Source organism: Pleurodeles waltl, chromosome 5 (assembly GCF_031143425.1).
Source record: "Pleurodeles waltl isolate 20211129_DDA chromosome 5, aPleWal1.hap1.20221129, whole genome shotgun sequence".
NCBI lineage: Eukaryota > Metazoa > Chordata > Amphibia > Caudata > Salamandridae > Pleurodeles > Pleurodeles waltl.
This window is the reverse complement of record NC_090444.1, coordinates 594,568,230-594,594,366: the sequence shown is the minus strand read 5'-3', so window position 1 is coordinate 594,594,366 and position 26,137 is coordinate 594,568,230.

Below are 26,137 nucleotides of genomic sequence, written 5' to 3'. Positions count from 1 at the left end.
ACTCCCCACCCCGATCCCACTGGCAGACTGACCAAAGGCCTTGTCCCGCATCCGAGGTGTGTCAAGGAATCCCAGATTTAGATATACCCAATTCAATTACACGCATCAAACATATCTTTCCCCAGCTAGAATAAAGCGCATGTTCCCTGATTCAGTACCAATATGCCCCAGATGCAAAACACCGTCAGCACCCTTCTACCATATGGTATGGGATTGCCCTAATATACAAACGGCCTGGGCGGAGGTGGTAGGGGAGGTATCTGAGCTAACGGGACTTGCACTGATAGCAGACCCTGGGTCCTGCCTGCTGGGACTGAGAAAGAGACCAAAAAAACAAAGACACCTGCACAAATTTATAGACTTGGCCTTTTTAATGTACAAAAGATTAATAGCAATGCATTGGAAAGCCCCCAAGGCTCCCGATTTGAAATCTTGGTACTCTCTAATAATACGTTGGGCTCGCACTGAATATCAGGTACTAAAAAGAATGGTGCGCGAAGGGCGACAACACACAGGATGCTCCACTTGGGAGGAGTTGGTAACAAAATTGGAGGCCAAAAATGATGAGATGCCTCCTTGAATTGGGGTACATATACTCGCGATAACCACAACATAAATCCCCCTACACCCCCCGTCACGGAAACAAAACCCATAGGGCACCTAGGCACCACAGCGCACGCACATCATTTCTTTCCATCTCTCTAGTAATAATAGTCCATCAAACCTTCGTCACCACAGTACCAGAGACATGCGAGGAGCAGAAACCCAGGGTAGCTATCTGCATATTCTAATCCGGATGGTGCCCTCCTCAGGCAGCCAGGGAACCCATGCACGCAAAACAAAGCCCACACTGGTCATGAGCGAATGCTTATATAAAATAAATAATATCGGATAAACCCATGGAGGGTGCAGCCAGAAATGTTACTGTAAAACTAGAAGTATTCCATGAAGTGCATATTGGGGGGGGGGGGTGATTGTTATATGACCTAGATATTAGTTATTGTATTGGTTTATCCTGTGGTTGCAAATTGAACAATTTGTACTATATTTTGAAATATAAAATAAATAAAAAATATTTTTTTTTTAAAAATTGTAAATGCAGATTTTCGCAAAAGCAAATTTACACATACATATTAACTCGTGCTAAAATACAGTTCACAAATTCTTTTTAGGAGTACAATTTCCTGGACTACTTCTGTAAATTTTGCACTAATGAAAAACATATACCATGAGTGCACTTTTGTGACATTCTTTAATAATTGGGCCCCTAATTAGGTCTGGCATTAACCAAGACCTTCTGTTTTTATTAAAAGTCTGTCTCTCTCTCGCACTGTGAGTGATAGCAACCTGCTCTTTCACAAGGAGGATATCGGCACACAAAGTAGTTTTCTTCAGTGCCAGGATCTACTGTGGCAATATGTGCTTTAGCTTTGTGCCAATGTTTGTAACAATGATAAAGGTCTGACAGCTCCCACAACAATAAAGTTTTACAAAACCCATGTGAAAATAACACATGCATTAAAAAAGCCGCAGGGCCACTGAAATTATGTGACAGAAGAGAGTCAAGTTATGCGGCAGGGTTGATTAAATGATGCAGCAAGAAAAGGCACATTCTGTTGCATAATGTAGCACATTTTGTAATAGTATTACTTTATTATGTCATAGTTTTCAAACTTGGTAACACTCTATGGGCATATGTTGCATCTCAATAGTATCAAGTTAATGACCAAATATGGTCATAATGTAAGCGGTAAAAGACTGACTAATCCAGTTTTGCAAAGGGCCTTCAACTGAGTGGCAACGAATGTCTTCGTATTTTAGTAACTTTTGAACCTTTTGAGCTAGAAAAAGAATCTTTTTGTTAAAATCTACAGATTATGTGGCAGGTGATGGATTATGTGGCAAAGGCAGCAAATCTATAACTATGCGAAAATCACTCCACAATCGCATAATCCCAGTGGACATGGCCCAAAGACTGACCACCAAAGTCGGACCTATTGGGTTAGCCAATGCTTGTTTATTTTCATGTTTCCCATAATCATGTTGAAACTGGTTACACTGATTTGCCATTATGAATATTTTTTACTGCCATGCATCAACACATTATACTAAATGGTGCTGCAAAGAAAAGGTACCTAACATTTCACAGTAACTTTGCAAAAAATGTGTTTCCTAGTTGCATTTTTGCATTGTTTGTGAACATTTTATTTTGAAAGCAAAGAATCATCAAGCTTGCTTCAAGCTTCTGCAAATATTTGCACCTAATCAAAGAGCATTCTGGAAGCATTACACGTCGCTTCATATTGTTAAACTTTTCAAACGTGTGTGCGCACATGTTTTTTACTGGAACCACTGTAAGTAGTGCAGTTTAAGTCTACCACATTTATTAACAGCAGTCACACTAACAATAAAGGCTTTACATTAATGAACAATAAATACAAGTTCAAACAGCATTAACATATGGACACACATGTTACCTCAACTGCAGATATCTACCTTCCCTGCTCCATAATGTAAACTGGCAACCAAAGGGCTTGTGGTGCAGGAGGTTGGACCTACTTGTCTCAAGGACAAAATAAGCATAAAAACTGGTTGTCCTTAACACCAAACAATAGGTCCTGGCATCAGGCTATAGGAATTCCACATCCCTGTCCCTATCAATCCAGCATGAAATGGGACAAGTGGAGCAGACATTTTCAGAATTATTTATTAGCTATTAATGGTATTACTTTTTCAGTTGAAAGAAAGAAGGCTTTACTGTTAAACTTGTTGGGTATAGATGCTGAAGATATTTTTGAACACTTACCTGTTTTGGCACCCCCACATGGAGTTAAAGCAGGGAACTACAATTGTTTTTCAGAAGCATTAAATAGGCTAAAAAGAGATTCAGTGAGGAACCACACATAGGCGGTCATTACAACATTGGCGGTAAATGCCGCTTACCGCCGTGCAGAAGACCGCCAACACACCGCCGCGGAAATCCGCCACAGCTATTATGACCCACAGCTCGGAATCCACCAAAATTCAGACACCCACACAAGTCCGCCACACCAAAGGTCAGTGATAAACTGGCGAAAACAAAACCTCCACCGTCAAGCCAACAGAAATATGCCCACACTATCACGACATATGAATCCATGCGGCGGTCTTTCAACCGCGGTATTCCATTGGCGGTACACACCGCCGCGCTCAAAATACACACACATTTTCAAAACACTACCACATTGGACAATTCCAAATACACACACCTGATACACACACACACACCACTCCCACACACCCAATACAATATAAAACACACACCCACATAACCCACAAACCCCTACAACAAAATTATCGAGAGAAGGCCAGAGAGAGACACTACAAACAACTACCAAGCATCCACAGGCACACAATACCATGACCAACATAACTTCCACGCACCTCACACAACACACCACTAAATATCACCACACTTATCACTACACACACCACCCCAGACATCACCCACACCACCCCATGGCACGGCAAAGACACCTCAGTTTCTCTGAGGAGGAGCTCAGGGTCATGGTGGAGGAAATCGTCCGGGTAGAGCCACAGCTATTCGGATCACAGGTGCAGCACACCTCCATAGCTAGGAAGATGGAGCTATGGCGAAGAATAGTGGACAGGGTTAACGCAGTGGGACAGCACCCAAGAAATAGGGATGACATCAGGAAGAGGTGGAACGACCTACGGGGGAAGGTGCATTCCGTGGCCTCAAGACACCACCTTGCGGTTCAGCGGACTGGCGGCGGACCCCCACCTCCTCCCCCACAACTAACAACATGGGAGGAGCAAGTCTTGGCGATTCTGCATCCTGAGGGCCTCGCAGGAGTAGATGGAGGAATGGACTCTGGTAAGTCAAATCTTAACTATTACATCCCCCACCCTACCTGCATGCTATCACATACCCCCACCCTCGCCCTCACCCCCATCACTCCAACTCCTCACAAATGTCCCAATATTACAAACCACACATCCCAACACCAAGCCCTGCATGCAATAACAAAGCATAGACACCCATCACTAATGCATGGCCACTGCACATACCCATGCACCCCCCTAACCCATCATCCCACAAGGTCTCACACAGGAATGCAAGCACTGGGGTACACGGTCACCCACCTATTGCACACCATAACAATGTAATAAACATCCCTTTATACCCCTGCAGGACCACTACCCAATGTCACCGAACAAACAGGAGGGTCCACACATGTCCACACCACCAACAGAAGAGGCCCACAGTGATGACAAGAGCTCTGTCCAACTGGATCTAGATGACCAGCCCGGCCCATCGGGGACCTCTGGACAGTCGGTTCCCTTCACACAGTCACAGGCCACCACAGAGCTTCCCCCCTCTGGAAACACCAGCACAGCACCCACCCAGCGGGCCCATACCTCTGTCCCCAGGACACGTCAATCAGCAGTGTGTCCACCACTACAGGGAACCCAGGCTAACTCACCACCCCAACAACAACAGGGACCTGGGGGCAGTGGTAGTGAGCACACCGTTCAGGGGACAGAAGCCCAGGAACACAGGGGAACTGGGAGGGCTGCTGTGCGACATGGGGAGGACAGGCCAAGGGAACCCACTCTCCACGAGGCCCTCTCCAACATCATGGGAGCCTACCACCACTCCCAGGAGACGATGGCAATGGTACTGGCCAAGTTTCAGGAGACCCAGCACCTGCAGGAGGAACAGTATTTGGGCTTCAGGGAGGAACTCAGATCCATCGTTTCCACCCTGGGCACCATCATAGGGGTGCTGAAGGAAGTACTGAACACCAGGAGGGACACTGTGGCACAACAAGGGGCCCCTGACACTAGCCTGGACGATGAACTGCCCACCACCTCCGCCGGCGCTAGTGGACAGGACGCCCCGCCACAGGACCACCACACCAGCACCCCACTCCCTGCAGAGGGAGAACCACCCTGCAAACGGTCCCTGAGATCCAGGACAAAGACAGAGAACGATGCCAAGACCCCCGCCAAGAAATTAGACCACCCTGAATGTCATCCTTCTGTCCCACTTTGCCACCCTGTCCATCCTCAAACTGCCCCAGTTCCATTTCCTATGCCCCTTCGGACAATGCACCTGTGAGACTAATAGACTGGACTATGCCATGGACATTCCTCCACCATCACCCCTCACCATTTTACAACACCCTCCAATATTGAACACTTAAATAAACACCCTTGAAGCACAAAACAATCTGGAGTCAGTCTGTGATTTCGAAATTGTGTATTAGCAATTACAATGACAAAATGCTCTTTCAATTGTAATGTCAACATACCTATGTCACACAGCCCTAGTCCATGAGGAAACACAGCAGATGTCACACAGTGGGACCCACATCTGTAAAATCGTAAGGGAAAGTGACAACTCAGTGACCTTACACTGGGTGAAAACAACAGACAGTAGAGAGGTAGTAGTGTTAAAGTACATGTAGTAGGCAGGTTTGTATTCTTACCTGTGTCTCACTGGAAGTATTGCAGGATCACAGAGGTCCTGTTATCAATGTCCTCTTCTTCTGCTTCCTTGTCCTCACTGTCCACAGGCTCCACAGCTGCAACAACTCCGCTATCTGGACCATAATCCTGCAGAAAAGGCACCTGTCGTCGCAAAGCTAAGTTGTGAAGCATACAGCAGGCCACGATGATCTGGCACACCTTCTTTGGTGAGTAGAATAGGGATCCACCTGTCATATGGAGGCACCTGAACCTGGCCTTCAGGAGGCCGAAGGTCCGCTCTATTATCCGCCGAGTTCGCCCATGGGCCTCATTGTAGCGTTCCTCTGCCCTTGTCCTGGGATTCCTCACTGGGGTCAGTAGCCATGACAGGTTGGGGTAACCAGAGTCACCTGCAAATGGCGAGGGACAACTGTTACACACAACCTGTAGGGATATCCCCAGACCCAGGCAACCATTCCCACTGACTTGCTTCCAGGTGCTCACCTAATAGCCACACACGGTGCCTCTGGAGTTGCCCCAACACATAAGGGATGCTGCTATGCCGCAGGATGTAAGCGTCATGCACTGAGCCAGGGAATTTGGCATTCACATGGGAGATGTACTGGTCTGCCAAACACACCATCTGCACATTCAGGGAATGATAACTCTTCCGGTTTCTGTACACATGTTCACTCCTGCGGGGGGTTCCAAAGCCACATGTGTCCCATCAATGGCACCTATGATGTTGAGGATATGTCCCAAGGCATAGAAGTCAACTTTCACTGTCGGAAAATCCTCCACCTGAGGGAAAACAATGTAGCTGCGCATGTGTTTCAGCAGGGCAGACAACACTCTGGACAACACGTTGGAAACATAGACTGGGACATCCCTGATGCTATGGCCACTGTTTGAAATGACCCACTTGCAAGGAAATGGAGTACTGACAGCACCTGCACTTGAGGGGGGATTCCTGTGGGATGGCGGATAGCTGACATCAGGTCTGGCTCCAGCTGGGCACACAGTTCCAGGATTGTGGCACGATCAAGCCTGTAGGTGATGATCACATGTCTTTCCTCCATTGTCGACAGGTCCACCAGCAGTCTGTACACCGGAGGATGCCGCCATCTCCTCACATGTCCCAGCGGACGGTGCCTATGAAGGACAACAGCGAGCACAGAGTCAACCAACTCAGAGGTACGTACCCACAGCTTACACAGATCACGAATCATAATCTGAAATTTGGCCTGTATGAGTGATGAGGCAAGGCCTAGGTATGTGTGACGCAGTGAAAAATGAAGCCATGAGGGCCCCTGAATTGGCGGCTGCCTGACCTGTAAAGTGGGACAATGGGGTGTGGGGTAACTGCGCTGGCGTTGTACACCGTCGCGGTAGGCGGTCGAAGACCGCAGCGCAATTCTGCATTGGTTAACATTGGACTCTATGGGTCCCAGGAGCCAATGACGATGTACGCCGGCGGTGACGGTACGCACCGCCGCGGACGTGACCGCCATTTTCTATCTGTTCAATCACTCGATACCTGATCTTCGACAGGAGAGGACCTACACTTCAAGTGCTGCTGTGACCTCAGTCTGGAGGAGACAATGGCTCGTGCGTCTGGGGAAAGGGCCCCTGGCTTCACATCGGAGGAGCTGGAGAAACTCGTGGATGGGGTCCTCCCCCAGTGCACGCTACTCTACGGTCCTCCAGACAAACAGGTAAGTACACTGGGAGCATGCTGTATGGGCTATGCCTGTGTGGAGTGGGGTGGATGAAAGATGGGGGGGGGAGATTTAGGCGTGCATGAAACGACAGTGAGTGCATGTGCCACATGGCAAGGGTAGGGATGGGGGACAATAACTGTGACGGTGCAGTTGGTAATAACTTTTCTTTTCCCCCTGTACAATTCCTGCAGGTCAGCGCCCACCAGAAAACGGATATTTGGCATGCCATCGCCAAGGAAGTCCGGACCCTGGGGGTCCACCACAGACGGAGCACCCACTGCTGTAAGAGATGGGAGGACATTCGCCGTTGGAGCAAGAAGGCGGCGGAAGCGCAGCTGGGGATGGCCTCCCAACGTGGGAGGGTTGCCCGTCGCACCACAACCCCCCGATGTTCAGGATCCTGGCAGTGGCGTACCCGGAGATGGATGGGCACTTGAGGGCATCACAGCAGCCAAAAGGGGGTGAGTACACTCTCATTCTGCTGATTTTCCGCGCAGTGGAGGTGTCTGGGTGGGGGAGGTGGGCTGCGTGTTTCCCTAGGCCAGGGCGAGTGTGCTAGTTAGGTCCCCTTGTTCTGGCAGACCCTGTGGCACCCAACCCCACCCCGCCTGTGTACAGTGCCAAGTTCACCTAGTCAGGCTCCTGTGTCATCCATGTGTGCAGATGTCAGCCATAGCCTTGTAGGCCATGTCCCAGGGATTGAACAGTGGACCCCAAGTGTGCGGCGTAGTGCAGGGGGCTTCTGTGTCTGTCCTGTCTGCCAACGGTAGCGGTAATGCATGCACCCAACATGTCTTTCTTCTGTCGTCGTCCCCCTTTTTGTGGTCTCCCTGTTCTTGTGTGCATTAGCATCATCAGGCGGAGGAGCAGTGGCTCCGGAGCAGGAGGGAGCTGCATCCCACATGGCCCTGGAGGGCGAGACTACGGACTCGGAGTTCACCAGTGGGACGGAGGGCGAGGGGAGCTCCACGGCGGGGACAGGAGCTGACACCAGTGACACGTACTCGTCCTCTGATGGGAGCTCCCTTGTGGTGGCGGCAACATCTGTTCCCCGCATCTACAGGTACCCCCCCTACCAGCACCGCCCTCCCAGCAGCCCCTCAGCCGTTGCCCCATGCCCGCTCACCCAGGAGGGTGGGCATCACCTTCGCCCCAGGCACCTCAGGCCCTGCCCCAGTCACCCCTGCTGCCCTCAGTGAGGAGGCCATTGACCTCCTCAGGTCCCTCACTGTTGGGCAGTCTACCATTTTGAATGCCATCCAGGGTGTAGAAAGGTAGTTGCAACAAACAAATGCATTCCTGGAGGGCATTCATTCTGGTCAGGCGGCCCTGTCTCTAGCCTCCCCCCTCCCACTTCCTCCACCCAGACCCAATCCCCTCTACCTCAGCCTATCCCAAGCACACCATCAGACCAGCATGCACACACCTCAACACACAAGGGAAGTTCTGGCAAACATAAGCACCACACATCCCAGAGGCACTCACGCAAGCATCACACACATGCAGACACACCAACATCCACTGCCTCCACTGTGTCCCCCTCCTCCTCGTCTCCCTCCTCCCTCCCTGTCTCGTCTCCACTCACACCTGCATGCACTACATCTACAGCCACTACTTCCATCACCAGCACACCCACCACCATACCCCGCTCACGTGCAGTCACCACCCCCACTACCATTCACACGTCCCCTGTGTCCTCTCCCAGTGTGTCTGTGACGCCCCCTCCCAAGATACACAAACGCAGTCACACACCCACCCAACAGCCGTCCACCTCACGAAGGCCTCCAGCGCATGCACCTTTACTCAAAGTCACCAAACGACCACCTCCTACAACAACAACCTCTTCCTCCACTCCCAAACCCCCTCCAGCTACCCGTCCCAGTGTTCCCAAGAAACTTTTCCTGTCCAACCTTGACCTCTTTCCCTCACCTCCCCCAACCCGTCCGTCTCCTAGGGCCCAACTCTCCAGGTCTCAACCTAGCACCTCAGCCACAACATCTCTGGGACCAGTGGTGCCTGTAGTCACCGGAATCTGGAGTGCACCGCCCACTAGGGCAGCCAGTGTGGCACGGAGCCACAGCATGGACAATCCCCCACCTGTCAATCATCAAAAGTTGGCCAGTACCCGGCGGGAGAGGGGGAAGACTCCAGCCACCAAAGCCACTCCCAGGGGTACAGGTGGGAGTGTGGAGTCAGCTGCGACACCTTCGCTGCCCAGGAGGCCACCGCCATCATCCCCACTGCCCAGGAGGCCAGCACCAGCCCTGCTGCCCAGGACAGGACCGCCAGCACCAGCCCTGCTGCCCAGGACAGGACCGCCAGCACCAGTCCTGCTGGGCCATGAAGGACCGCCAGTACCAGCCCCGCTGGGCCATGAAGGACCGAGGGCACCAGCCCCGCTGGGCCATGAAGGACCACAAGCACCAGCCCCGCTGGGCCATGAAGGACCGCCAGCACCAGCCCCGCTGGGCCAGACATTTATTTTGTGTCTGAGATATGATTCAAACATAAAACTATTATTGGCAAGGTTTAAGTTGCGGAGGATGGTTTACAAGTTTTGGGATGGAGACATCAAGGGAAGTTTTACATTACTCTTCACCCCACTGCTAAATTACAAGTATGTTTGGCTGAAGACACACACAAGGGTTCAAAATACGTTGAGTGGGTAACACAATTTGGAAGGTATACTTGACAAATATAAGAGTTTGTTCTACGAGGAACTTGGTAAAGGGAAAGGTTGTTATTGCCATATTCAACAAAAAAAAGATGGGGTGGTTGCCTTCCAGGATGACATTCTAGTGTACTCTGAAACAGGAGATCAAATGTCAATATATTAAATAAAATGTTGACTATTTTAGAAGAAAAAGGAAGGAATATTCGCCTTGGCAAGTGCAAAAATTTCATTAATAGAGTACTTGGGACACACAACCGGAAAAATAGGCATTTATCCAAACAAGGATCTGTTGGAGTCAATTGGAATATGCAGACTCCTAATAGTAAAGAACAACTCAAATCATTTTTGGGCTTATGCGAATATCATTCTAGGTTCGTGCAGAAGTTTGCAAATATTGTGCTTCCTTTGAGAGCTTTACCTAAAGAAGGAATCAAATTTAAATAGTCTGAAGAGTATACTTCGGCATTCAGTAGTTCAAATGAAGCAATAATTCAATCTAAACCATTGTCTTCGTTTGTTCACTATGTTGTAATTGTTGTTACAGCATATGCCAGTTCCACAGTCTTGGTGCCATATTTAGCCGAGTTGGGATGGTGTTGAACATACCATTGCCTTTGCATCCAGACCCTTAACAGTAGCCGAATCATAATATTCTACTAAAGAGTGAGAGGCATTGGAGTGTACTTGGTTAGTTGAACATTATAAAATGTACTTGTGGGATTAACCTTTCCATCTTAAAAATGACCATACTCCTTTAACTCTAAACATGGAATGGGAAAAGCTTCATCTAGATTAGAGAGGTTGCTGGCCAAATTGTATGAGTACAGTTTTACTGTGATGTATAATCCAGTGATACAAAATGTAAGGGCTGACTGTCTTGATTGTCAGGTGAAGTTACATCATCCAATGGTATGCAGCCACAAGAAGAATGTGTGGTGGCGACTATAGAGAATGCAGTGCTTTCGGCAGGACATGTGTTATCGAAACAAGAGTGGTTGTTGGCTTTTTCTAATGATGACTGTAGGAAGCTGTGTTCTGGTTGCAGTACTCCCCACACACTTTTTGCATGTTTTTTTAGGCACCTTTGACTGAAGTTTGCTGGGTTCCTGGTAACCAGGCCCCAGTGCCAGTGTTCCTTCTCCAAAACAAGACACCTGAGCACTTGGTTTCCAAGTGGCCAGGACCGTTAGCACCTTTATAAGTCCTTAGTAGATGGTACCTCTGGTACCTAGGCCTAGGTACTAAAGAAAGTACCTAAGAGCTGCACCACAGCTTGTGCCACTCTAAGGGACCCACCTCATTGCAGGCTGCATAACAAGACGCTCCCAAAAGTGAAAACACGATATGGCACACAGCCTGTGTGCTATGTCCCATAAATACTGCATGTCATAATTGTAAGTCACCCCTATAGCAGGCCTTACAGCCCTAAGGCAGAGTGCATTATATTACATGTGTGGACATATCTCCAAGAGCAGATAAGCCGCTGCTATGTATTTGTCGATTCTCAGACATAGTAAGTGTACAGGGAATCCATTTTAAATGCTGGTGCAGAACACTGGTCAATATGAGTTCCTCAGCTATATGATGGCTTCACTGAAAATAGTGATGTTTGATATCAAACATCTCATATTAATAAACCCTCACTGACTCCAGTTAAGGATTTAAGAATACATGCACCCAGAGGGCACCTTAGAGGTGCACCCTGAAAACCTACCAACTTCTGGGGGGCTCACTTATTAGTTATAGCCAGCCTGCCACCAACAGACGAGATTCTGACCCCCAAGGGTGAGAGACTTTGCTATTTAGAGGTCAGAAACAAACCCTGCTCTGGCAGGGGTGTTACACACCCCTCCCAAATGATGACCTACAAATCTGCATTCCAACGCAGGGGGCTTCAAAGAAGCCCCCTGCCTTTGGTATGCAGATCTGGCTGTCCGCAGAAGGGAGATGCTGCCCCCTCACTGCCCAAAGGCCCATTTGGCTCCTGGATAGGTGGGCAAATTACCTATGCAGGAGGTGTGCTGCATTTGCAGGCAGGACACACCCCTAGAGTGACAAGCCTGAAATTAACACAGGCTTAGAAGTTCTACCATCTTGTGTGTGGTGGAATTGGGAATTCTGAGGCAGGGTGATGCCCACTCCCCAAAGGAAGTGGATATCTAGGGGGTGTAGTGACCTCAAGATTAAGGAGCCAATTGGCTACTACTCTGTACTCCCCCTAACGCCCCCTAAATTGAGTATCTAGGGGACCCCCTGATACTAAGACCTCAGATCCTTGCTGGACCAAAAAGGAGTAGAAGACAAGAAGCCTGTTGAACCAGAGAATCAAGGAGCACAACAGACTTGGCGCCAACCCTCCTGCGGCAACCGAACCCTCGAGGTGCAACTGACCTGTCCTGCTGCTTCAGCCTCCATGAAACCAGGAGAACTGCCAGTGCTTTGCAAATCATCAAGAAGAACTCCCTTGGAGCAGAGCAGCTGCTTCCCTGCATCTGCAGGCACGCAAGCAAAGAGCTGTGACGACCGAGACCACCAAAACCCAATGACCGACAGCACCACTGCACCTGTGCCACCCAGCCCGAGGTGAAGTGGGCCAATGGTTCCAGCGTGGCTCCCAGGCCTTCCAGAGATGAAGCCCACCCTGAGCTTGCCCTCGGTGGACTTCCCAACCGCGTCTGCAGCCTGATTCTCCAGACCCCCTTCACCCTGTCTGTCTCTCTTGACTGAGACCCAATGGTCCACTGCACATCTGCACTCGGACCCCCCGGGCCAAGGAGAAGAGGGCCACTGGTGTTGCTACATCCCCCAGGCTCATGAGACCCGAGCCCACTTGTTAGTTTGGCCAGACTAGTCCCCAAGTCTATACTTGTAGCCTGTTTCTGTAGGCCCCTCCATCTCAACCAGTGACTGTAAACCCAACAGTGCAAAACACCTCTGCACCCGGATTCCCTGGACCAAGGAGAACAGGACCACCAATGTCCCTTTGTCCCCGAGCATCGCAAGAACTGAACCACCTTGGTGGATTACCCAGACTGGACACTCAGTTCACCCCTGCAGCATCTTTGTGACAGGACCGAACCCCATAGGCTTACATGGGGCACCTTTTGCTGAACTGCACCCAGCGCCCCAGTAACACCCTAGGGGACCTGTTGTTGTTGCCTTAGACCTTGTCCTGTACTCACCTTAAGTTCAGAAGATTGATCCTGTAAGTTGCTGTGAAGTACCTGTTTACCATGTATGTCTCCTTTCCCATAGAGTAACATTGCAGTTACAGAAAAATGCACTAGGGGCCAGATGTATCATCCGATTTTGCACTCGCAAACAGTGAAATCGGCCGTTTGCGAGTGCAAAATCGGGGTCTGCAATGCATCAAATGCATTCGCAGACCAAATACCGAAAATCGGAAAAATTGCGATTTTCTGCGTTGCGACCTGGATTTTGCGAATCGCAAATTGCGATTTTTCGCAGAATGGTATTTTCGAAAGTGCAAAATACCAGGTCCAGCAACCAGGTGGTAACCTAGTTCAAAATTCAAAAATGCAGTAAAACTGCATTTTTAAATTTGAAATTTAAAGCACACATGCCCTTTTGGCATGTGTGTCCTTTACATGTGTACAAAAAAAAATTGGGGTGCAGGAGAGGGGGCCTTAGGCCCCCAGCACCCTGCCCCTTTGATTTTCTCAAATTGCGATTTCTGTTTCAGAAATCGCAATTTGCGAAAATGCAAAAAATGGGGCCTGTATCGCAATTTGCGATTCGGTAATTGCATTTGCGATTTTTAAGAAATCGCAATTACCGAATCGCAAATGTGATACATGGCCCTTTGCGATTCGGTAATTGCGATTTCTTAAAAATCGCAATCACCGAATCGCACTGGGCCAGATTCATACATCTGGCCCTAAGGGTTGACTTTTGAAAACTCTAAAAATGTATAACTCAAAAAGTGCTCATCTGATTTCGGTGATATTGGTATCTAAATTTATATAAAAGTATGTGTCATTTTTAGGGTCGAGCGTAAAGTGCTCTGTCCCTGCTGTAATCTCTCTATGGGCTTGTAACCACACTCACTGCACGCCCATAAGTTTGGTTGATTTGTTGGCTTGCCTTTTAAAATTCGCTTGCTTTCTTTAGTGGAAGGCATGCATATGTCATGCCTTTTCCGGTGTTTAGCCCTCCTCGAGCTCACCGGCAAATTACTGAAAACATACGAGGCTCCGTGTTATCCGTATGGTTTCTGGACTACTTTTTTCTATTTTTTTCCTACGCAGCGCGATCTCGCTGGGCAGTAGTCGGGCGCTTTGCATCACATCGACCCTGTTACATGGATAATTGCATTTTTGCCAATAATACTTTTGACTGAGAGCGAACTTCTGTTTTACTTTTATTTTCAATTTATGAGGCAAGAAATGTCCAGTTTGGAATTTACAACGAAAAGGTCTTACTTGAGCAAACGCGAGAACCATTGCATTGCAAATGCTTGTTATAAATTGATGTTGGATTTATTTTTTGAGTGTGTCTCTCACTTACTACCTATGTGTGTTCTTTACACACTTAGAACTACTCTCTTATATGCCTAACTGCTCATCCACTCCACCACAAAAGGGAGCGTTTGAGGTATCATTTGTGCCTCTGTGATACCTTTTGGGGTTTGTCTGGACTTGTTGCAAAGTGTACCCATTTTTTGTCCACTATATAAAGAGCCAGCTTTCTAAAATGACACGTTTGGAGAGCTCAAAGGATGAATTTTATAGGACTGGCCAGTAGAGAATCAGTTATCCACAGTCAGGGAGTTTTTCTGGTGCCCATACATTGGCAGCAACATTGTTAAGTTTGTTGAAATTGTCTTTTGTGTTTAAATTCTGAGAAAGTTTTGAAAATACAAAAAATAAAGTACATTCAAGCTACTTTACCAGATAAACCTTGGCCAAAATTAGCTATGGATTTCTTAGGTTCTTATGAGGGCATTAAATCTGGAAAATCTTACATTTTAGGACTGATTGATTTTTCCCAAATGGGGGGAGTTAAAATGGATTTCACATCCTAATACAGAATTTGTTGTTAATTACCTGCAAGATGTTTTTAGATTTCATTGTGTTTGATAATGTAACACAATTTACATTAAGTACAATAGTCAATTATTTTAAGAGTGCAGGCGTTCATCATATTAAGTCAGATGTGTATTCACCAAACAAGAATGGTTTGGTGGAAAGATTTAACAAGCTATTGGTGGAAGTCATCTAGTTGGCTCTTAGAGCTAGAATTTCTGTTTAAAAACAAGTGGCAGAGGGGGCGTGGCCAGGATGGCGGCCGGAGCGGACGCTTGAGCTGAGAGCTCCGCTCACGGCCCACCATAATCGGCTAATATCCTGTCCCTGCGTGGCACTCCAGACACGGCCGTGGAGCACGGAGCCCCCCCTGGATGTTGGGGGGTCCCAGGCTCCTGAATAAAACCCAACATCGGCGCGACGGCACACTCGGCGACCTGGACCTCGGGCCCGGCGATCCTTGACGAACGGAGTCCACACGTCGGAGACCAGGTGAGCTGGGAGATCGCCGCCAGGCGCGGGATCGGGAGACACCTGGGCCGATCCACCTGGCGGAGTTCCGGTACCGTACTCTGCAGGACTTACGCCAGGCCGGTGAACAGCTGAGACCGGGCCCCCGCAGAGAGTTAAATTAAAAGCCGCGGCGATGGTGGGACCGTGCTGAGTGTGAGGGTCCGGAGCAGTGCCCGAGCAGCTGACACACGGCGGCAGCAGAGGCCTTTGGAGGACCCCTAGAGCAAAGGGAAAACAGCAATAAAACTCCCCGTCGTGCGGGGCAGACGGTGAAAAGCGCGACGGGTGCAACTGCACCCGTCGCACCGCCGCAACACCGCCGGCTCCTGTGTTGCGGCCTCATTCCCGCTGGGCCGGCGGGCGCTAACTTGGTTAGCGCCTGCCGGCCCAGCGGGGATGTCAAAATGGGGGCCGCAGAATTTTGGTGGCGTGGCGGCCAAATGGCGGTTTCCGCCTTGCGGGCGGCGGTAGCGGCCCGCCAGAGTTGGAATAACCCCCATAATGAAGATACATGACATCACTAAAATACCGGTGGTACAAAGAGCACACAGAATCCCAGGCAGACCACCGTGACCTGGAGCCCCACCTCGTCCACGGTGCGATTCCTAAACTACAGGGACAGGGACCAAGTGCTGCAATATTTCAGATCCTCAGGCCCAGTTAGTCTGGAAAACGGCAGCATTACAGCCTACCCAGACTACATGATGGAAGTGCAGCGTAAAAATCAAATCAAAATCAAGCAGTTACTCCGCGAACATAAAATCACTTATTCACTTATGTTCCCAGCTCGCCTCCGAGTAATAAACGGTAAAAAGACCCTTATCTTCCCGACCCCGGAAGACACATGGACATGGATATATGCCAAGGGCCTAGCTAATCCATCCAAAGAAGACACCGTACAGGAGTAATGGATCACACCCAGCTCCCGCAGGAAGAAAAACAAAAGCTCGATGGCACGTCCAACAAAATCACAGGTGGCAGTCGATCAGGCGCAGGCCTTAAGGGAAGCCAGCACATTCGTACGCTCGCAATTGGACACCAGAAGCGAAGCAGAACCCAACGACAACAGCCCATTACGCAGCGGATCCAGCTCCCCTCCTTCTCCACTGATTGGTGGCCCGGACCTCACCCCACGTATGGCGGATAACATATGAGGTCCCCCCATCGAGAACCTTGGCCCGTGACACTCGTTACAGTGTTGAAGGACTAAAGGAGGCCTAGATGAGGACATAATGCAAGATTATCCATCCCAGGACGGTTAAGAGCAGTCCTTCCGGTCACAGAAACAGTTGGACATGATCACTGCTAAGTTTGGCCCGGCGGCGACGCCAGAAACCACAGATATACTAGGCAAGGCTGATGCAATTTCTTTTGTGGCTGCGCAGGGCTACAACACGACGGAGGTGGGTCACACAAACGTTCTCAACCTCTATTAATATACATCCCCCACCACCTGAACGGTCCCACAATGGAACAGACTTGTATAGACGCTTACTTAGGCACCAGTTGTGTCAAACTGTTCAAAGTTGGGCCTCGCCCAGTAAGTTCTTTCTTTTACCGTAGATGTTCTTTTTTCTTTTCCCCTCCACTGGAAGAGTACAATCTGCTCTTTTCTTGTTTCTATTATTTCCTACAGTCATTTGGGGGGAGATACGGGGGTGCTTGGGGGCTTGCATGAGGGGGCTCTGGGTGGAGGGGAGCGGGATTCTCAGCCCCTGTGATAAATTGGCATGTGAGAGATGATACATCAGACCATATCACACATAGGGTCCACATATAACATACTAACTTGGAATGTGAAAGGCATGGCGGGCATGATTAAACGAGGCAGGATTCACACATATCTAAAACGCCATCACATACACATAGCCATACTGCAAGAAACGCATCTCACTCCAGGAGATGGGCGGGACTAGTGCATGGTACTCGGGACTAGTGCACGGTACTGGGACATCAACTTATGCAAGGGGAGTCCTGATCTGGATAGCCCCGGGGGTTCCCCACACAGAGACACGCAGCACGATAGATGAGGCAGGCAGGTTCGTTCAGTTGGAAGGCTCGCTTGACAGGGATCTGCTGGCGATAATAGGGCTGTATGCCCCAAATGTTAAACAGGGGGAATTCCTGCTGAACACTATCCCATGCCTGACAAATGACCTAATCTTACCTAGTATATGGGGAGGGGATTTGAACTGCGCGCTACAATTAGATATGGACAGGTCACTCCCCCCGTCAGTAGCTGCCCCCGTTAGGAAAAATTCTCAAATCCTACAATCCTGGATGACAGAAGGCCGACTGACAGACGTGTGGAGGCTCTCGCACCCACTAGACAGGGAGTATTCTTATTATTCTCCGGTGCACCGCCTCCACACCCGTATAGATTTAATACTCTGCTCTCAAGATTTGCTACATAGGTTCACAAGCGCTGCATACATGGCAAGGGTAATCTCGGATCATTGCCCACTAATAGCACATATTCGATGGGGCAGACCACGCACATGCATCCCAACCTGGCGCCTCCAACCAAGTTTACTACTAGACCCTCCATTTAGAAAAGAACTAGCCACTCATATCACATCTTATTTCATACTTAATAGCGGGACAACGAGGTCTCGGGCAACTGAATGGGATGCACACAAGGTGGTAATAAGAGGCACATGCATATCAGTGGCAGGGGGTGTACGACAAACACTGACACAAGATCTCCAAAAATATGAACGTGACATACGCATGGCGGAGTGCAAACTTGCAGAAGGTACAATAACAGAAGCGGAGCTTGGGCGACTGCGAACACAGTGGAATGAGGCAGACCATTGCCTTAAGCAATATGATTACCGTCATTATCTGGCCCGCACACATGCAGAGGGGTATAGGCCAGGGAGATTGCTGGCATGGCTACTGAAGAACGAACGGCGGAACACTCCCGTAGGCGCCATCCGCCTAGACACAGGGATCATATTAAATATTCAGGTGGAAATAAATGACGACTTCAGAGACTACTATAGCACGCTATACGAGGCCGAGCCCCCCCCCCCCCCACCAGAACAATTACGTGATTTCTTCAAGGAGATACAATTAAATTGCCTTACTGACACACAGGCAAGAGCTCTGGAGAACCCGATCGACCTCGAAGAGATACAACAGGCCTTGCAACAATTAGCATACTGTAAGGCACCTGGTAATGACGGCCTTCCTGCAGAGTACTACAGTACTTTCTTAGCACAAATACTAGCACCATACCTAGACATGTTGGATGAGGCCCTTGAGAATGGTCAATTGCCAGAATCCCAGCGTGAGGCGATAATAGCGGTGTTACCTAAACCGGGCCGCGACCCACTTGATGTTCGTTCATACTGACCACTATCATTACTGAACTCAGATTGCAAACTGCTCTGTAAAGTATTAGCGACTCGCCTGCTCCCTTTGTTGCCGGACCTAGTACACCCAGACCAGTCTGGATTTATACCTGGCCGTAATACTTTTATCAATATATGGAACCTCCTGCGCCTGATGGCAGACACTCCAGAAGGAGAATACAAGCAGGTGGCAGTATCATTAGATATTGAGAAAGCGTTCGATACTCTAGGATGGCCCTTCTTGATGGAGACACTGAACAGAATGGGTTTCGGTAAGACATACATCGGATGGGTCAAGGTCCTATATTCAACACCATCAGCGAGGGTCAAGACAGGTGACACTATCTCTGAGAGGTTCAGTATTGGAACAGGCACTAGACCAGGTTGCCCACTATTCCCATTACTGTTCGCCCTTGCTATCGAACCACTAGCTGCTCAGCTACGTACATTAGCTACGGAATGGGGCATCCTGGACGGGTGCATACATTGCATTGTATCATTACACGCGGAAGATGCACTAATATTCCTGCAAAACCACACTGAATTCCTTCCTGACCTACTCGGTCTGTTAGATCAATTCGGAGCAATCTCCGGATTAAAAGTGAATTGGTCAAAATCCTGTTTATTCCCGATGCTTGCGGTGCCAGAGATACATCGTCTCGAACCCCACGCCCTGCGACTTGAAATGGTGCTACACCACTTTTAAATACTTAGGGATAAATGTGTACCACAACCCCCTTGACCTCAAGGAGGGCAACTTAGGACAGGCGATCAGGTCCTTCAGGGGTTCCCTGTCCTTCTGGTGCTCGCTCCCACTCTCACCCATGGGCAGAGTAGCCATAGCGAAGATGATTGTATTACCGTGGCTATTATATTTCTTTATGGCGCTCCCAAACGGCACTCCCCAACTCTTTTTTCAAGATCCTGACCAGCATACTGATTGACCTGGTGCGGGGCAACGGTCATCAACGAGTTGCTCTAGTGAAAATACACCAACCACTCAAGCAAGGAGGGCTGGGGCACCACGATTTGAGCTGTACTATGCTTCTGCACAATTACAATGGGTGATCAAATGGTTACGTAATCCCACGTGCGCAGAAGCACAAACAGGGCACACTGACTTAGGTCATACTAACATATTACGCTGGCTGCTGGCTCGGGATGGTCCACGACACACAAACAACATTTTATTAAACACTGCCCGCTGGGTTTGGCACCGGTTCGTATTAGCTGGGAATAAGAATCCACATACTCCCCTAGGATCCCACTGATGGCCATTCCAAAAATCGAAAAGGTAGCAGCGAAACTTGGCCTGACAACATGGCCCAAAAAAGGCAAACAAACAGTAGGGGCCATATACGGTGAGGGACACCTCTTAACTTATGCGGCACTGGCCAGTGCCCATAATCTAGGACAGGGATGCTTCATAGCGTATGGCGCATTTCGATAATTAGTACGATCCGCATGGAACAGTGGAAATGACGTACCTAAGGCGGCCCCTATCCTACACAATTTAATAGATAACTTAGACACCCCGATCAACATATCCGGATTATACAGAATTCTGACCATACATTCCGAACATAAGCAGGAACAAGCAAAAAATAGATGGGATGAGGTTCTTGCTACACCACTCTCACAACATGCTTGGAGCCAAGCCATGACAATGACATACGCAGTGTCACGCAACCCCCGGCTCAGATACACACAGTCCAACTACCTACACCAAACATATCTCTCACCATATCGACTTGCACGCATGTTCCATCAGACGCCGCAGGAGTGCCCCAGATGTGGAGTCGCTGAAGCCACCTTTTTCCACATGACATGGGAATGTCCCCCAGTTATGAATGCATGGAGAGACATAACATCATTGATAGCTGAGTGGCTAGATACACCCTTGTCCCCTACACCTGAGTTATGCCTATTAGGAATCAGGGATAGACCCAAAGGACGGAAACAAATGCACAGATGCATTGATTTAGCGCTTGTGCTATACAGATACAGGCGCCTGATAGCAATGCAATGGAAGGCACCTAACACACCGTGTATTCATCAGTGGCAGAGAGATCTGTTACGCTGGGCAAAAGCAGAGACACATACACTGCAATCACTTCAAGACAGAGGGGGTCAAATCAAGGGCATAGAAACATGGGACTCTTTCGTTACCAACTTGGAAAGCAAAGACGACACACAACACCCTTGAGCACTTGGCTCGACAAAACAATAGGACAATGCTGACAGGGAACACACGTAAATGGAAGCACTGTTCACACACTCCAGGAAATGCAGCAATGAGTGAACACATCAGTAAACAGCTGAAACGACAGTGGCATGAAGATGGCGGGACACAATGGGAGACAAGGCGCAGACACATCAGGTCAAATCAAGCCCAAATTTAAAACATGTCGCAATAGATCGTCTGCAGGTCGGTCCTTCCTTCCTTCTTCTTCCCCTCTCTCCCCCCCACCTCCCCTCGCAGCCAACTGACTACCTGCGCGCCCCTCGCGCTCGAACTACTGTGGGGCAAACATAACACGCTCCCCCTCCTCCTGAGGAGGGGCACCTTTAACAGGGAGCGCGAACACCCCCTGAGCGGCTCCCCCGATCACGATCTCCCTTCTCCTTTCATTCTTTTTTCCTCTATAATTTCTCTTTTAATACTGTTTCTAAATAATTTCAGTTAAATGTACAAGTAGCAATCACACTGCAGAGTGTGCAAAAGATATGTGAGTGTATTCAGATGCAACAAATAAAGTACATTCAAGCTACTTTACCAGATAAACCTTGGCCAAAATTAGCTATGGATTTCTTAGGTTCTTATGAGGGCATTAAATCTGGAAAATCTTACATTTTAATACTGATTGATTTCTCCCAAATGGGGGGAGTTAAAATGGATTTCACATCCTAATACAGAATTTGTTGTTAATTACCTGCAAGATGTTTTTAGATTTCATTGTGTTTGATAATGTAACACAATTTACATTAAGTACAATAGTCAATTATTTTAAGAGTGCAGGCATTCATCATATTAAGTCAGATGTGTATTCACCAAACAAGAATGGTTTGGTGGAAAGATTTAACAAGCTATTGGTGGAAGCCATCTAGTTGGCTCTTAGAGCTAGGATTTCTGTTTAAAAACAAGTGGCAGAGGGGGCGTGGTCAAGATGGCGGCCGGAGCGGATGCTTGAGCTGAGAGCTCCGCTCACGGCCCACCATAATCGGCTAATATCCTGTCCCTGCGCGGCCCTCCAGACACGGCTGTGGTGCACGGAGCCCCCCCTGGATGTTGGGGGGTCCCAGGCACCTGAATAAAACCCATGGTCGGCGCGACGGCACAATCGGCGACCTGGACCTCGGGCCTGGCGATCCTTGCCGAACGGAGTCCACACGTCGGAGACCAGGTGAGCTGGGAGATCGCCGCCAGGCGTGGGATCGGGAGACACCTGGGCCGATCCACCCGGCGGAGTTCCGGTACCGTACTCTGCAGGACTGTGGCCAGGTCTGTGAACAGCTGAGACCGGGCCCCCGCAGAGAGTTAAATGAAAAGCAGCGGCAATGGTGGGACCGTGCTGAGTGTGAGGGGCCGGCGCGGTGCCCGAGCGGCTGACACACAGCAGCAGCAGAGGCCTTTGGAGGACCCCTAGAGCGAAGGGAAAACAGCAATAACAGTCCCCGTCGTGCGGCTGAGGTGGGAATGGGGAACAGAAAAAAAAAGGAAAACAAAATAAGGAGGATCGCACCAGATTTCCTTGCGTGCCCCTCCTGAGCACGGCGCGATCCATCCTTACAGTGGCAGACCTACCCTGGAGTGTGCCAAAAGGCGCCACGGAGAAGAAACAGGCGTCAACCAAGTGGGGCCCCCCTGCAACTGGGAGTCGACTGGGAGATTGGGCCGAGTCGTCGCATAGGTGAATGACGAAACGGAGGGCCCACGTGGAGATCCCGGGCTGGGTTCATAGATTGAAGGAGTGAAGCGCATCTCTCCAAGGCGGCTCGGAATGCGCAATCGTAAGTGCCTGAGGCTCCGGACATCTGAAACCCTCCGGGCACTTGGGGTTGTGGCCCCCACCTCCCACCGGTGACCCATGGTCCTATTAGAGCGATAAAACACTCACACCAATGTCGCAGTGGGTGAAATGAACCAATAGTTGACCCACTTACCAGGTACACATGGGGCAGCAACAATCTGAAGTCGTAAGGTCCACAGAAGAGGTCAAATTAAGAAAAGCACGTAAGGGGCCCTTGGATTGTCCACATCTGGATTGTCATTTGGAGGCGGGATACGCAGGCCCACCAGTGGGTGTTCTGGCCTAAGACTACCCCAGAAGAAAAATAGAACCAGTGGATAGACCAATAGCAACCACCACCAAAAGGTCATAATGGTCAAACCAAAACAGACTAAGGCAGCGACCCCCATGGACAGAGGGGCTCCGCCCACTATGAACACTCCAGACACACAGATCACAACACTTCTCCAAGTGAATGAAATGCTGCGCAGTCATTCCCTGCAATTCAATAAACTCTTGCAAGCAGTAATGGACACTAAGGCTTCGCTCGAAGGAAAGATAGATGCTGTCGTCTTGGAGGTTACACTACTCCGAGCGGACCACCGTAAACTAACGGACAGCAATGTCAATACAGAGCTGGCACTGGAAACTGTTCACCCAGAGGTCGCAAGTATGAAAACTAAAATCCAACAGATGGAAACCGAAATGATACAACTGCAGCGCAGAGCCGAAGACGCAGAGGGCTGCTCCGGGCGCAACAATGTCAGATTTCTCAGTATCCCAGAGAGAACAGAGACAACCAAAGCCGACGAGTTCTTAGAGGACTGGTTGAAAGACATAATGAAGATACATGACATCACTAAAATACCGATGGTAGAAAGAGCACACAGAATCCCGGGCAGACCACCGTGACCTGGAGCCCCACCTCGACCACTGATAGCGAGATTCCTAAACTACAGGGACAGGGACCAAGTGCTGCAATATTTCAGATCCTCAGGCCCAGTTAGTCTGGAAAACGGCAGCATTACAGCCTACCCAGACTACACAATGGAAGTGCAGAGTAAAAGAGCATTGTTTGTCAAAATCAAGCAGTTACTCCGCGAACATAAAATCACTTATTCACTTATGTTCCCAGCTCGCCTCCGAGTAATAAACGGTAAAAAGACCCTTATCTTCTCGACCCCGGAAGACGCATGGACATGGATATGTGCCAAGGGCCTAGCTGATCCATCCAAAGAAGACACCGTACAGGAGTAATGGATCACACCCAGCTCCCGCAGGAAGAAAAACAAAAGCTCGATGGCACGTCCAACAAAATCACAGGTGGCAGTCGATCAGGCGCAGGCCTTAAGGGAAGCCAGCACATTCGTACGCTCGCAATCGGACACCAAAAGCGAAGCAGAACCCAACGACAACAGCCCATTACGCAGCGGATCCAGCTCCCCTCCTTCTCCACTGATTGGTGGCCCGGACCTCACCCCACGTATGGCGGATGACATATGAGGTCCCCCCAACGACAACCTTGGCCTGTGACACTCGTTACAGTGTTGAAGGACTAAAGGAGGCCTAGATGAGGACATAATGCAAAATTATCCATCCCAGGACAGTTAAGAGCAGTCCTTCCGGTCACAGAAACAGTTGGACATGATCACTGCTAAGTTTGGCCTGGCCCGGTGGCGACGCCAGAAACCGTAGATATACTAGGCAAGGCTGATGCAATTTCTTTTCTAGCTATGCAGGGCTACAACACGATGGAGGTGGGTCACACAAACGTTCTCAACCTCTATTAATCTACACCCCCCACCAACTGAACGGTCCCACAATGGAACAGACTTGTATACACGCTTACTTAGGCACCAGTTGTGTCAAACTGTTCAAAGTTGGGCCTCGCCCAGTAAGTTCTTTCTTTTACCATAGATGTTCTTTTTTCTTTTCCCCTCCACTGGAAGAGTACAATCTGCTCTTTTCTTGTTTCTATTATTTCCTACAGTCATTCAGGGGGAGATGGGGGGGTGCTTGGGGGCTTGCGCGAGGGGGCTCTCGGTGGAGGGGGGCAGGACTCCCAGCCCCGTGATAAATTGGCGCATGAGAGATGATACATCAGACCATATCACACATAGGGTCCACATATAACATACTAACTTGGAATGTGAAAGGCATGGCGGGCATGATTAAACGAGGCAGGATACACAGATATCTAAAACGCCATCACATACACATAGCCATACTGCAAGAAACGCATCTCACTCCAGGAGATGGGCGGGACTAGTGCACGGTACTCGGGACTAGTGCACGGTACTGGGACATCAACTTATGCAAGGGGAGTCCTGATCTGGATAGCCCCGGGGGTTCCCTACACGGTGACATGCAGCACGATAGATGAGGCAGGCAGGTTCGTTCAGTTGGAAGGCTCGCTTGACAGGGATCTGCTGGCGATCATAGGGCTGTATGCCCCAAATATTAAACAGGGGGAATTCCTGCTGAACACTATCCCATGCCTGACAAATGACCTATTCTTACCTAGAGTATGGGGATGGGATTTGAACTGCGCGCTACAATTAGATATGGACAGGTCACCCCCCCCCCCGTCAGTAGCTGCCCCGTTAGGAAAAATTCTCAAATCCTACAATCCTGGATGACAGAAGGCCGACTGACAGACGTGTGGAGGCACTCGCACCCACTAGACAGGGAGTATTCTTATTATTCTCCGGTGCACCGCCTCCACACCCGTATAGATTTAATACTCTGCTCTCAAGATTTGCTAGATAGGTTCACAGGCGCTGCATACATGGCAAGGGTAATCTCGGATCATTGCCCACTAATAGCACATATTGGATGGGGCAGACCACGAGCATGCATCCCAACCTGGCGCCTCCAACCAAGTTTACTACTAGACCCTCCGTTTAGAAAAGAACTAGCCACTCATATCACATCTTATTTCATACTTAATAGCGGGACAATGAGGTCTCGGGCAACTGAATGGGATGCACACAAGGTGGTAATAAGAGGCACATGCATATCAGTGGCAGGGGGTGTACGACAAACACTGACACAAGATCTCCAAAAATATGAACATGACGTACGCATGGCGGAGTGCAAACTTGCAGAAGGTACAATAACAGAAGCGGAGCTTGGGCGACTGTGAACACAGTGGAATGAGGCAGACCATTGCCTTAAGCAATATGATTACCGTCATTATCTGGCCCGCACACATGCAGAGGGGGATAGGCCAGGGAGATTGCTGGCATGGCTACTGAAGAACGAACGGCGGAACACTCCCGTAGGCGCCATACGCCTAGACACAGGGATCATATTAAATATTCAGGTGGATATAAATGACGCC